At 43.1% G+C, this 13,934-nt stretch overlaps 1 long non-coding RNA gene across 1 annotated transcript; it reads right to left on the bottom strand.

Moving 5' to 3' along the window:
• Positions 1-10,189: 10,189 nt before the first annotated feature.
• Positions 10,190-12,423, bottom strand: LOC144371065 (uncharacterized). The gene is made up of 2 exons (XR_013431223.1): positions 12,150-12,423; positions 10,190-11,487 (listed from the first exon to the last, which is right to left on the bottom strand). It is a non-coding gene; the product is annotated as an uncharacterized LOC144371065 (long non-coding RNA).
• Positions 12,424-13,934: the final 1,511 nt, after the last annotated feature.

Here is a 13,934-nt window from a genome sequence, read left to right as displayed (position 1 = left end):
TTCTAGAGGGCAAGGGTATATGTGAAGCTGGTTTAATAAGTAGATGCTGGAAATTTTTTCACTGAAATGAAACAGTAAAATAATGGCCCACCCAAAGATCACCATTCCTCAATTCTCTAAGTTTAACTTGATTCGAAAGCAAATACTCCACGGTTGGGATTGAAGGAGGCTCAGAGAACCACTATGGTATCCAGCGTTCAGGTCACGCTCAAGAGCTCCATGGCCACCCAGAGCCAAAGTCCAGGGTACATGGACTGGAGGCTGAAGCAGCTGTCGTTCACAGGACCTGGCACACCATGAAAAGGTAGATCCTCTTGTACTAAAATAAGGGACTATAAGATGGCAGCACTAGAGGCATTGACCAAATCCAGGGCCCTTCTGAGGGTGGGGCCCTGTGCATCTCTGCGGGCCCCCTGCCTAGGAGGTGACCCTCCATTGGAGCAGGTCCCTATCTGATGACTGACTGCTCAGATTAGGACATTGGGAGACTCTGGCCTAATTGAAACTACGGTGTCACTGGAGTGATGGGTAAGGACAAATCAAAGTGGACTTTTAAACACCTCCGTTGTAAAAATGAGGGAACCGAAGCTTTGGAGTCAGGGATCTGCAGCTACTGAGGAGGCAGAGCCTGGATTCTGAGCTCTGGTTGGGATTCTAACCACTAGGCAACAATCTCTTCTCTATAAAGCACTGCCTCACTTTCTTTTTATGATAAGATGAAACTGTCTACATGACAATCAAGTGGGGACTAGCGTGGCCTCTCTGAGACTTGGAAAGTGAGTGGGCAAATCAGGTGCAAACATAGTCCTGATCATGGATCTGTGATTGGACCAGGGAGGAAAGAGGGCCCAGCCCGCCCTCTCTGAGCATGTGCTTAACCACACTCTCTTAAGACCCAGAGCTGACAGGAACGTCAGCATGTCACATGTCCCCCACCCTCTGGTGACTCCCAGCAGAGCCAAGCAATCAGACCAAGAGAAAAAACTTTTCAGCCTCAGGGAAGAGACCACCACGCAGACACCTGTAAAATCTTTTTTTAGGTTTCAACTGTGTTTTGTGATAGCCAGAAATTAAAAAAAAAAAAAAAATTCCCAGTCTAAGTAGGCTGTAAAAGTTCAGAGTGGAGCAGAGAAGTGGTTTTATGCTAACTTTTCATGCTAAAAAGCAGAAAGGGAAAGTTAATGAATTCATAACTTAGTTGCTGAGAAAACTTTGTTCCTGATTGGAAGGAAATTACCCTAGGGTTGGAGCAAAAATTCTACTGAACAGGGAACGTGGTGCAGCTTATTTTAACATTTTGTTTCCATTCTCTGCCTTGGTGGGCAATGTCAGGGAATGAGGGGATCCAAGGAAAAGAAGCCCAAGGATTCTCCCCTGCCCAGGATTCTCAGCAGCCCTCTCTTATGAATGGGACTGATTGTTATTAAGATCCAAGTGCATTTAAGAAGGTAAATCTGAAGAGCTTGGCCTATGAGCCCAGAGTTCCAGCACGTACCAGGTGGGAAAAATATTTTCCGCTGCCTTTACTAGAACGTCTCTCTGATTTGGAAATCTCTGTCTTTCCCCCAAAGATTCTCAAGGGCAAAAATTATTGTTGCATTTATCTTTGTGTCCCTTAGTGCTCTACCTGATACATACAAGTCTTGAAAAGTCAAACTGGCAACACTTCATCTGGGTTAGTAAAACAAAGTGCTTGCCTGAGACCCAGCTATTTCTGTTCCTTTAAATCTTGCTCTCCAGATATTTTTGACTTCCAGTTGTAGGCTAAAAAGAGGCACTGAGAATTTATAATGGCATTGCCATTTTAGTACATTAAATCCATTTTTTTTTTTGGTATATTGAATAAAAAGAAGCAGTTTCTGCCTCATGTTCTTCCTTGGCCTCCAGATTGTACATGACTAAAACTTAAAAAAAAAAAAACACACACACACACACACAAAAAACAACTTTTTGCGGACAAGCCAGCAGTACCATATCCTGAGAGCAGCTTCTGAAATATTAAGCATAGCTCTTTGGAGGCAATAGCCATCCTTCGCAACCAGTGATTTCAACAATCCCCAAAATAAAATACAGTAAATAGGAGTCAATGTCACCACTATCTTTAAGACCTAGAATACTTAAAAGATGCTGAGTAAAAATTATGCCCTAACATTAACTGTCAGGGACCCTGCTCTATAATTGTGTCTATTCCTGTTCATCCCGATAAAGCTACCAGCTTCATTTAAGCCACACATTTTTATGAAGCATCTCTCTCGTGCAGGATGATAGTTCTGTGCTCCCTGGCTGGATCTCCACTGTAGAAATTTCTCGGCGTTGGAGCCCAGCAGTTCCAGATGAGGTACGCCCTATTTAGGTGGATGCCAGCCACTTGCAGCCGTGAACCCGAGAGAATGAGAAGTGAGACCCAAATAGGAGCCTGATTTCACCCTGTCGAGCTCCACCTCCCCCAGTGCGAGCCTGGTGGATCCTCCCAGCCCTTATTTTTCCATTCAAGTTGGGGAGGATCGGGCCAAAAAAAGAAAGAAAATGGGGAGCATGAAGAGAGGGCAGCCCAGCATGCATAACTAAATGTCAGGTTGTACAGGAGAGTTATAATTAAAGCCCAAGATGACAGATAACTATAAAATCAGATTGGTTCCTTTCCACATGGAAGGAAAACATAATGTTGTCGTCCAACCCAAGCTTTTTTTTTCTTTGTAAATTGAAATTACAATTTTATTTGGAGCTATTTTTAAAGGTCCATTAATTAAAAATTGGAAGCCAAGCCAACGCAAGAAATTCCATAAAAGGTGTTGGATTTAATGATTACCGAAGACTATAATTAAAAGATGATGTTATCTGAATATCAAATGCTCTAAATCTATGTTTGTTTTTCATTGAAAAATAAACAAATTCGGGAGCAAAAAAAAAAAAATAGAAAAGATATGTGCAAAATGTAATGATAATGGTTGACTTCTAAACAGCTAAGGAAATTATAGTCATCATGTGTGGGAAAAGAACAAACACCTCTTAATTGCATTTCATTATAACGTACCTTTCTCTGCTCAGTTGTATATATTAATTATAAAAATCGTGTTGCAGAGTGGAGAGGCTCCACAATAGTTTTTTCCCCCCTTCCTCTCTTAATTCTGTCTGAAGCAGGATGGAAGAACAATATGATCTGTCATCTGCAGAAAGAGCTCTCAAAGACAAAATCATAAAAAGAATGAAAGGCTATTATATGAAAAAAGAAAAAAAAATGCTTTGATTTCCCAGATTTTCCACTTATTAATGTTTAAGGTTATCTGTTCTTTTAGAAAAGTATCTTCTCATATTGTTTTGTATGTGTATTTTCAGGTACCATCACTTTCTGATAACTGTATCACATGGCATATGCATTACGTAGGTAATTGTTCATGGACGGGGGGAAATGGGTGGGAAGAAGGATCATTAGGGAAAGAAGCCAGGCAGCACTGGAGGAATTTTCTAAGAAGAACAAAATAAGAAAGTGGTGGGTGGGTTGGGTTCGAGGCCTGGGCTTTGATAAGGAGAACTGGCTGCTCTCTGTCTTTACCTAGGGCAATGGTGGAGGTAATGAACTTGAACTACTACGACAAGAAAGACCTGATGGAGGCACGCCAAGAACTTTCAGACGGCCAGTGAAGTCAAAGTGGCATTGGGAATTCTGCTTTATCGGAAATCTGCAGGAACAAGTGAGATCCAGGTGTTTGGCTGGAGGTGAGGTGTGATTCTGAAGAGAACCAAGGATCTTAACCTGCCAAGGATCTTAACCTGAGCTTTTAGGATAGGGAGATATCTCTCTCTCTCTCTCTCTCTCTCTCTCTCTCTCTCTCTCTCTCTCTCTCTCTCTCTGTAATTTCCTGGGCACAGTTCCATAACTTACCAGATTTACTAGAGTCTTGGCTGAACTGTAACCCAAAAAGCCCATACTCTAAGTCATTGGCACTCAATGTGTGACCCATAGACCAGCACCATCTGCATCACCTAGGAGCCTGTTGGAATGCAGATTCTCATCCCTATACACACTTGCACCCGCCCCCCACCCCCACATACACAGTTGTAGAATCAGAACTGATCTGTAATCAAAATCCCCCAGTGGTTGGGCATGGTGGCACAGGCCTATAATCCCAGCAACTTGGGAGGCTAAGGCAGGAGGATCCCATGTTCAAGGCCAGCCTTAGCCATTTAGCAAGACCCTCAGCAACTTAGCAAGGCCTGGTCTCGAGATAAAAAATAGAAAGGACTGAGAATTTAACTTAATAGTAGAGCACCCCTAGGTTTAATTTCCAGTACCATGAAAAAAGAAAAAGAAAAAAAAAATTCCCAGATGACCCACTGGCATTTTAAAGTATGAAACATGCAGATTTAGATAGCCCAGTGATGCCAGTCAACACCCATCCACAGCTCCATGGAATAACAGTTGGTTTCTCCATTCACCACCCTGGATCACAGAGACTCAGGTTCAATCCAGGCTCCATCATTGGCCATGAGAGCTGAGCTCCTAAAGAAGGTAGCAATAATAATCCTCCTCCATTGGAGAGTTGTCAAAATTAAGCATTTAAAAACCTGGTACCTAGAATATATGCAATAGCCATCATACTTTTTATAAATTATCTAGATGTTGTCCAATTCTGGAAATGAGCCATGACATCAAAAATGTTACAGTCTACAAATCTAAAGGAAGGGTCTTCATCCAGGGGTAGTTTTACTCCCTGAGAACTGCACAGAAATGTCTGGAATTGTTATTTCTGTGGGGAGGAATGCTACCGGCATCTCATGGGTAGGAACCAAGAGTGATGGTAAAATCCTATCATGTGCAGGACCGTGTCTCACAGAGGTGATTGGTCCCTCAAAGGTCAACAGTACTGAGACTGAAAAGCTCTAGTCTAAAAACAAGGATGTAAAAATTGCCAGTCAAATCTTGAGCAAGCGTTAGGTTTCTATGAGCTTTTGAGGTCACTTGTCACTACAGCCTCTAACTTGAAAAAGCAAAATAAAATTGGCACCTTCTAACACACCAAAAATCTGAATGGGACTCCTTCAGGAATTTCAGCCCTGCAAGGAAGATAAGCAGTAACTGATCATTTTATCAAACTTAGGTCCCCACATCCCATCTTGTCATCTGTCCTGTTTCTTTTCTTTGGCGTACCCCGGTGCTCATTAATTAACGATCATTTTTTACCTGTTGGGGTCTGCTTTGCCCTGACAGGAGATGCTGAGAGTGCTCTCTCATCTGTGCATCCCCCTGATGCCCAGGCCTATGGCTGCCACAGACAGCAGCTTCAGAAGCACTTATGAAGGGAATGAATTGACTCGAGGCTGCTTCGACAAAATGGGTAAGGCTCACCCGGCTGTTTAATATACCTGTTCTTCTCGTGCCTCCGTTCCTTTTGCAAAACTTAAGACAAAAATAAAATAGAACCTTGTGTTTGGGGTTATTTAGCAATCCCATGAGGATACCCTGAAATGAGATGAGATAAAAGAGAGGAAAATAGACCCATGCTGTCTGAGCCTGGGCAGCAAATAGCAGTGCACTGAAGACACAGCCTTGGTGCATTTATTTATTTACTTACTTATTTATTTATTTATTTATTTATTTATTTATTTTCAAAAAAAAGAAGAAAGAGGATGAACTCCAGGATCAGGCAAAAGTAGGTCCAAATTAGTTTCACATTTATTATGGGACTTTTAAGTCACTCAGCAGCTCAGAGTCTCAGTGTTTCCATCTTTAAAATAGGACTAATGGAGCCAAGTGTGATGGCACACATCTATAATCCCAGAGACTCGGGAGGCTGAGGCAGGAGGATCTCGAGTTCCAAGCCAGCCTTAGCAAAGGTGAGATGCTAAGCAACTCAGTGAGACCCTGTGGCTCAATGGTCGAGGGCTCCTGAGTTCAATCCCTGGTACCCCACTCCTCAAAAGAAAAGATGTTCTTATCACTCCAGACATTCCAAGGATTTTAGTAATTGTGTGCCAGACAACAGGAAGGAAGATTACATACGATTTTTGCAAAATCACAATTAGCGTATACATACACTAAATAAAGAAGAAAGAAGAAAAATCTGCGGAGCACACGGTGCAAGCCTATAATCCCAGCAGCTCAGGAGGCTGAGGCAGGAGGATCACGAGTTCAAAGCCAGCCTCAGCAAAAGTGAGGTGCTAAGCAACTCAGCGGGACCCTGTCTCTAAATAAAATATAAAAAAAGGGCTGGGGATGGGGCTCAGTGGTTGAGTGCCTCCGAGTTCAATCCCAGGTACCAAAAAAAAAAAAAAAGTGGGAAAAATGGTTAGAATGACTTACAGGGGTATCTGAATATGCATTCATACATCAATTACATCAATATTCCAGGAATCTCAGCAGCGGGCCTACTGTGGGTAGGACACCGTGCTGGAAGCTGGTGCACACACACCACTGGGCACAGCGCTTGGCACAGCCGCTGCTGACAGGCATGGTTGACTCTCTCACAGCGAAGCAGCACTCATGAAGTGCCCAGTGGGGATTCCTGCCTTCTGCTGCTCTTGGGACAGAGTGGTTGGTGGCACTGGGATCATGTCCTCTTGGCCCCAAGTGGTGTTTAGCTTAGTAAAAAAAAAAAAAAAAAAAAATCAAAGAAGCCGGGTGGGTATGGAGGTGCAACCCTGTAATCCCAGCAACGTGGGAGGCTGAGACAGACTATCAATGTTTTGATACACTGTAAGTTTGAGTCCAACCTGGGCAATTTAGAGAGATCCTGTCTCAAAATAAAAAAAATAAAAAGGCCGGGGATGGAGCTTGATGGTAGAACACTCACCTAGCATGCACCAGGCCCTGGGTTCAATCCCCAGTACTGGAAAAAAAAGAATCAAAGAATGGTTTAAAATACTTGAGGTCCTTAAATTAAAGTGTCCTTTGCCAACTCTTTAAAATTAGGTGGAAAGGACATTTGGGAAAATAAATTGGTGCCTTAGGACATGAAAGAGAAGTGCTTATGAAAGATATTTATCATTATGTTAGCAATATCTGAAAAGGAGACCCAACCTACATATTCAAGAAAAAACCACCATTTGGGAAATTTGGAAGGTCAATGCTATTATAAAATTTAAGTTTAAATCTGTGGGAAAATACACCCAAAATGTAGATGTACACAGTGTCTACAGTAAAGGCTAGGTGCCTGGTCAAGTTATTCAATTGAAAAGCAAGAAATAAATAGAGCCATACCAGAGTAAGTAGGTTATGTGCTCTATTTTTTTTTTTAATTCTAAATCTTCTTTAATGCTGTAAAAAAAATTTTTTTTCCAGTTGAAAATAATATCAATAATAGTAATTGAATACTTTAGTGCTGGATTAATGACTAAGAATTTTCCTACTTTGGAAAAAAAAAATACCCCAAGAAAGGTCCCAGAAAGGAGGAAATAAATAAAAACACATTGGAAAAATTAAATATGGCCAGTGGGTAAACTGTTAATTACCTAGCGCCTAACAGTTTGAGACAGAATGTTATGCAGATGGTCATTTGCATGCTTAACTATAGAGAAAGGAGCAGGTACTTGGCTTGGGAAGAAGAAAAGGGAGAGGTTGTACTTTGTACGCAGGATGTACTGGGTGATTTTTCATCTCATCTCAAACTTGGGTTGTCTTTGTACAACCAGACCAGGCTCCCTTCCCCGCAGAGCAAATCAAAATGTTTGAATGCTTTTGCATTGGGGTCAGAAAAACCTGTCTGTAAATCCCTGCATCACCCCATCCTGTGGATTGATTTGGGGTAAAGTGCTTCACTAGCCTTGAATCTTCTCCCTGATGCATAAAAGAGAAATAATATTCCCCCCCACCCCACCCCCGCCGTTTGGAGGGCTGCTTTGAGGAGTCGATGATATCCATGGAACATCTAATACAGATAAGCGCTCCGCAAGGGTCTGTGAATTGCAAAATTACTATCACTGTTCTGATATATTGTTCTCACACTCCATTTCATTCCTGTCTGGGAGCCAGGTCAGGGGCCAAGCTGCATGGGGTGTTTAAATGGAGAGGTCTTTTCTGGCTTTCCTCTTCCATGCCAGAACTCAAATTCCCAACCTCTGAGTTTCTTCCTATTGCTAGTCGTCGCTACTCTCCACACTGTGACAGCTGTGTCTCTCCTGTTTGGTAGCTGATGAGTCAATCAAAAGATGCTTTTGTAATGGAATGATTTGGGGGTTGCTTCAGTGCCTAATGGAATGTGTGATACTGACAGGTCCCCTGGGGATGGGGAGTGGAATTAGATGCATTTACCCAGGGACATTCTGGGGGGTGCCAAACCAGTGCCTAACCCAGACCATCCAGGATAACTATCCAGCTAAAGGGGTAAATGTCTAGGGCTGCCTAGATCTCGTTTCTATGGCTATAGTTATTTTGGGGGGTGGGGGCAGTCTTCTGCAGATAGCCACAGCAGTTCTCTCAATCGCTGACCTAGGTTGTTGTCCCTTGTTCCTCTGCTTATGCCAATCATTCCTGTTCAAAACTTATCTGACCCCTACCTGTCCAGCTCCACCAAACTTCTATTCTCTAAAGGGCAGATAGAGTCGTTGGATCCGTTTATTTGTGGTAAGGACTCAATATCTGTTTGCTCTGTGTTGAGCAGCCTCTCTGCAGAAAACATTTGGATTTTAAAGTAGGCTTCCCCCCAAATAATCTGCAATTCAGATTAGAGGGCTACTGAGTGCCTCTTGGGTGCGAGAGGCTGCAGGGCAGGGAGGGGAGGAGTGTCAAGATGAGCTAGCACCACCCAGGCTTCAAGACCCTAGGAGTCAAGTTTGGGGAAATGGTCATGTTTACATCTCCGCATCATGCAAGAAAAATTAGTAATGGTAATCAAGGTGTAATCAAAGCCCGGAGCCTTCCAAGGAGGGATAAAAGCATTCTGATTATAGGGGCAGGAGAGGAAGGAAACAGGGCCAACTTCATGGGGGTGGTGGGGACACAATTCCTGAAGTGGGCATTATAGAGTAAGGCTTTTCATAGGCCAAAAAAACGACGCAATGGCACCTTGTCTGAGCTAATAGCATAGATCAAGGGCTCTGGGTCCCCCAAATACATTTGGCACCAGCAGTGATAGGGAAAGAGCAAAGGATAGAGAAGAGCCGCGATGCTAGAGGGAAAGTATTAGTCATGACAGAAACACCTGCTATTTATTGAGTACCTATTTTGTTCCAGACTCTACAGTAGGTGCTTATTAATAAAAGCGAATCTCTGTTAAGATGCATTAAAGATTCGGATTAGGCCCTGTGCTAAGCATTTAATATGAATTTACATGGCTAAGTAAACAAGCTTTGTTATCTGTCAGGGGTTTTTGGTTGCGCTGTACTACTTCTGAGTCGATTTGGAACACACCCAAATGTTCTCTAAGCAGTGTAGTGGGTGCATTCAGCTTCACAGTGCAGTGCTGTGTGACCCTCGACAAGTTACTCTCCCCTCCTGGATCTCGGTTTTCTTGTCTATCAAAAAAAAAAAAAAAAAAAGCAAGTACATCATTACCTTCACAAAGGTGTTTGGGAAGAACAAAGAAGGGGCTACTTGAAAAGTACCCAGTAACCTATCTGTGATAAACTCTTAAAAAATACTCCTTATTCTTTTTATTCCACACCACTAGTTAACTTAAGGCCAATACAGTGATCCTGATGGAGACTGAGCAAAAACACTGCATTTTATTAGCTTTCTACCATCTACAGACTCATCCTTCCTCCAAATCATCCCGCTAAAAGGTTAGGCTTGATGATGTCAATGTACCTCTTGCTCAAGTTCCCGTTTTTCAATGTGGCATGGAACCACCCCCTCCTCCAGGAAGCCCTGTCAGATTCCCTCATCCTACCAAGTTTCCCTCCCGGGAATGGCTGGCATCATTCATCTCTGCTGTTTGGGTCCAAGGGAAGGAGAGGGCAGACCATTTATATCCTCAAAGTCCTCAGATTGTCATGGAGCAGGGGCCGTGGGGAATGGCCGGGCCTGGAGTCGCAGCGCTGTGGTCCTACACAGCAGCAAGCCTCTCGTTTTCTTATCCTCTGGCTTCTGCTCTTCCATGTCAAGATTGAATTCCTGCCCCCAAGACCACTGTCTCAAAATCTTTATTGTTCTGTTGAAAACCTGCCACGATTCATCTTTCATGTGTCTCTTGATTCTCTCTCTCTACATTTGAAGGTGTTTGGGGCTTGGGGTTTAAAAAAAATTCATCAAGTATTTAAATCAATCTTTCTCCTCTTTATTGATAGCAACTCAAGCCTGCTGATTAACTTTTCAATCAAAGCTGCCTACAACACTCAGGCTGGTGCGGGCAACAGCGACTGCAGCTTTGACGACAACCCGAGTAGGCAGTTAGCTGACTTCCCCTTGCTTCTGGCTGCCCAGAAACTTGGGAGTTGCCCTCCATGTCATTGCTCAAATTGCCTGGTAAAGAAAGCCCCCTGGCTAACCCTACGCTTCCCGTATGCATTTGAGTTCACGGAAATTTCTGGAACGTACCTACTATGGATAAGGCTTCAGTCAGGAGCGCATGTTTGAAAGGAGGGAAGAAACACAAAGAATAATCCCATTTTTCTTTTCTTACTCTTGGAACATTTGGGAGAGCTGATTGATAGAGTCTTAAGAGAACCCCAGTGCCTTGATAGGGAGATAGACATGTCTTTTTGTTTCTTTGTGTTTTATTGTTCTGTTTTTTTGGTTTTGTTTTGTTTTTTTGTTTTTTGGGTTTTTTTTTTTTTTGTATCAAATATCAATCAGCTGGCTTACCCAGAAATTCTTATTCCCTTTAATTAATATTAAAGGGAAAGTGGAAAAAAATAGTAATGGTAATAATAATAATAATAATAATAACCATGATCAATCCAGCGCTCTCTGTGGACTTGATACCGTCCTAAATCTGGCCATCTGTGATTTCCTAGCCTTCGCATGATCCTTGATGTATGTACGGATTACTGTTCCCCACCTTTTACAGTTGAGAAAACGTAAACCTAGAGATGTTCAGTAGCTTATCAAAGGTCACACAGCCAGTTAATGGCAGAGTTAAGAAACCAATCCGGACTCTGTGACCCAGGAGTCTATTCTCTCCGATCCTCATCCACTGGGTTCATCATCTGGTTTTCTGTCTGCATTCACAGAGAACTCATTGAAGGCCGTGGCTTTGTCCCTTTTAAAGTTGCCTAGCAAGGCGGACCCAAAGTAGGTGCTCCAAAAATGGTCCCATCAGTTGTCCTTTCAAGAAAGGAGACTGAGGTGAGTGGGACCAGTCCTGGGTCTCGAGAAGCCAAGGAGGTGGCCAAAGTCACCCTCCTTCTGGGGCTTCAGTCCTAAGAGGTGGAAGCCTCTGCTTGAATTCTCGGCTTCCTGTGATGAACTCATTGTTTTCCGAGGATCGGGAGCAGCAGCAGCGTCATAAACCTCAAGATTACTCACACGCAGCCTGGGAGGGGTAAGGTCGCCTTGGTCACTGCCCCTGAGAAGCTGCCCTGCACGTGACCTGACTTCTTTTCTTCCCGATTCTAGAATACAAAGACAATCGGATCCTTTTTAGGGGAGTGGCAGAGAGAGAAACGGGGAGAAGCATCATCTTGGCAATTAAGCTGCAGAAAGTGGGGCTAATGATAGGGACCGTCCCTTCCAGAGAGTCCATCTCATCTAATGGACAGTCTAATTAGAGAACGTTTTTGACCTATTTTGTTGGCCATTAATGTTGAAACGTCTCCCTGGCCTGTCAGCTGGTGGGAGGTGAGACTGAGAACATTCGTGTTTGAACAAATGGTGCCGTGATGTTCGTTCCCTTGTCCCATGGCCGAAATCTGGGGAAATCTTTGGAAATGACTGACCCTTGGTGGGAGTCGGCTTCTTCCATGAGGACCAGAGGAGAGGAAACTCCAGGTAGATGGGTGATCGTCTCCTGGAGTTCTTGTCCCATGTCATGACATTTTTCCCAGGAGACTTCCATGACAGAGGCAAAGCCTGTTCCGTCCACTTCCCACCTAACATTGAATCTGGTTGGGACTGGGTGAAGCAGAGGAAACTGGGAGGATAGCTGGCCCTGCCTAGACCTCCCCTGGGAAGGAGGAGCAAATCCTTCTGGAAGGGCGGGTCTAAAGCAGGCAGTGAGGGACACGCCCCTGAATGGCACCCAGGAAACCTTGCCAAAAAGCATCACGTTACCCACCTTTTGTCAAGAGAGGTAAAGAAGAGCCCCCAAATGATGAGGCCAAGTTCTCCTAGACTCAAGTTTCAATCTTCACGTTGGTTTCCATTCTCATTATTTAATTTCCTCCTCATCAGACAGAATTAAATACCAAATACCTTTCCCAGGTCTTCCAAAGTCCAATGGCCCCAATGCTTTGTTTTGAACTTACATAAAAGTTCAAATTTCCTCTTCCCCGCCTCAGATTTCTGCCAAAACAGTCATCAGTGATGAGATTTTTGGAAGATAATTAGTATATCAGATATCTGGAATAAGCTAATCATGTATTTCTTGGATAGTCGGCCTCTGCTTAGCTGTTATTAATCACAAATATTATTCATGTCATTCGTAATATCCCTGTTGGTGGATGTTTTTAATGCTTGAAGGATTCCAGTAAAGTCTTCAGCTACAGATGCAGGGCCCCTCCACACCCCTCTCCCCACCCCCCCACCCCCCCAAGAGGGGCAGGATTTGATGGTGTCTTGTTGAACAGGGTGAACCTTGGAGGAAAACAGCATTAAGGGAAGTAATTATCCATTCACACTGAGCTGGCTACAAATAAAGTGAGAAAATCACCTTCTCAGAACTCACATGAAAAACATAATGTAGTTAATATTAAATAAGGGGATTGGGCAACCTAGCCTCTTTTTACAGTGTGTGCTGATGTGTCCTTGATCAGGGGCTGTTTTGTTTATGATTAATGAATGACTCACCTTGGGCTGTGTTCCGTTCAATGCATACCTCATTATGAATTTGAAGAGGTCATTTGTTCCGTGGATTTAAAATAAAAACCTCTTTGTACAATTCAGAAGGTTAAGAGTTTGATATTGGTACAAAATTAATGTAAAAAAAAAAAAAAAACCTCAGAGACATGTGCTTTAGGTGGGTAGCAGTGTTTCCTTTCTAACTTTCAAAATTTGGAAAGAATTTCTGAGCCTGGATTCTGGTTTCAAAGTAGATCCTAAAGTAAATCCTATGTGGCTTAGGCCCAGGTCTTCTGGGTTGGCAGTATTGCCCCGTGGTGCCCTGAATCAGAAGGGCTTGGTATAGACAGACCCATGTGGGGAAGACCTTGCAGAGAGCATTCAGATTACACACAGACAAACCAATAGCACACAAAACCCAGAATTTAGAGAAAATCAATGCTGTCTCTTCTTTTCACATTGTCTGCATGACTCTTTTAATATCTCCTCCCCTTTAAAATCATTTGCTAAGTTCATTATAGTTCAATTTCATCTGTGTATAGATGTCAGAATAAGTAGTGATTTGCACTATAGTTTTCGAGACCCTACAAAATTCAACTTTGGTATAGAAGATCACAACTAGGCTTAAAAATGGTATGCCTATATATATAATTTTTTTCAAGATTTCTGATAAATAAAGCCCTCTGATAAGGAAATGTAGATGTATCTATCATATACATGCATGCATGTAAAGGCACAACTCTACACATGAACGCACGTATCAGAGGAAGGTAGATAACAGAGAGAAAGGGGGGATAGATATCCATCCGTCTGCAGGCATGGATTTTGTTGAAGTTCCAATGGGAGCGTTTGTGTTTGAGGCATAACCCCAAGCCAGGCAGTGAGCATGTTATAATAGCCATCATTTCCAGCAGTGCACACACAAACGTGTGGTTTGACCACCTGTGGGCCCCACCACAGCTGGGTTAATGATTTTTCCACAGGGGTATGTGTGTTCACTTGTGCATTCAAATGAGGCCTTGTCATGCAGAAATAAAAGCATATGCGTGAACGGAGCTCGGCA

Source organism: Ictidomys tridecemlineatus, chromosome 15 (assembly GCF_052094955.1).
Source record: "Ictidomys tridecemlineatus isolate mIctTri1 chromosome 15, mIctTri1.hap1, whole genome shotgun sequence".
NCBI lineage: Eukaryota > Metazoa > Chordata > Mammalia > Rodentia > Sciuridae > Ictidomys > Ictidomys tridecemlineatus.
Note: the sequence above shows the minus strand (reverse complement) of the source record. Positions and strands in the feature narration are given on the sequence as shown.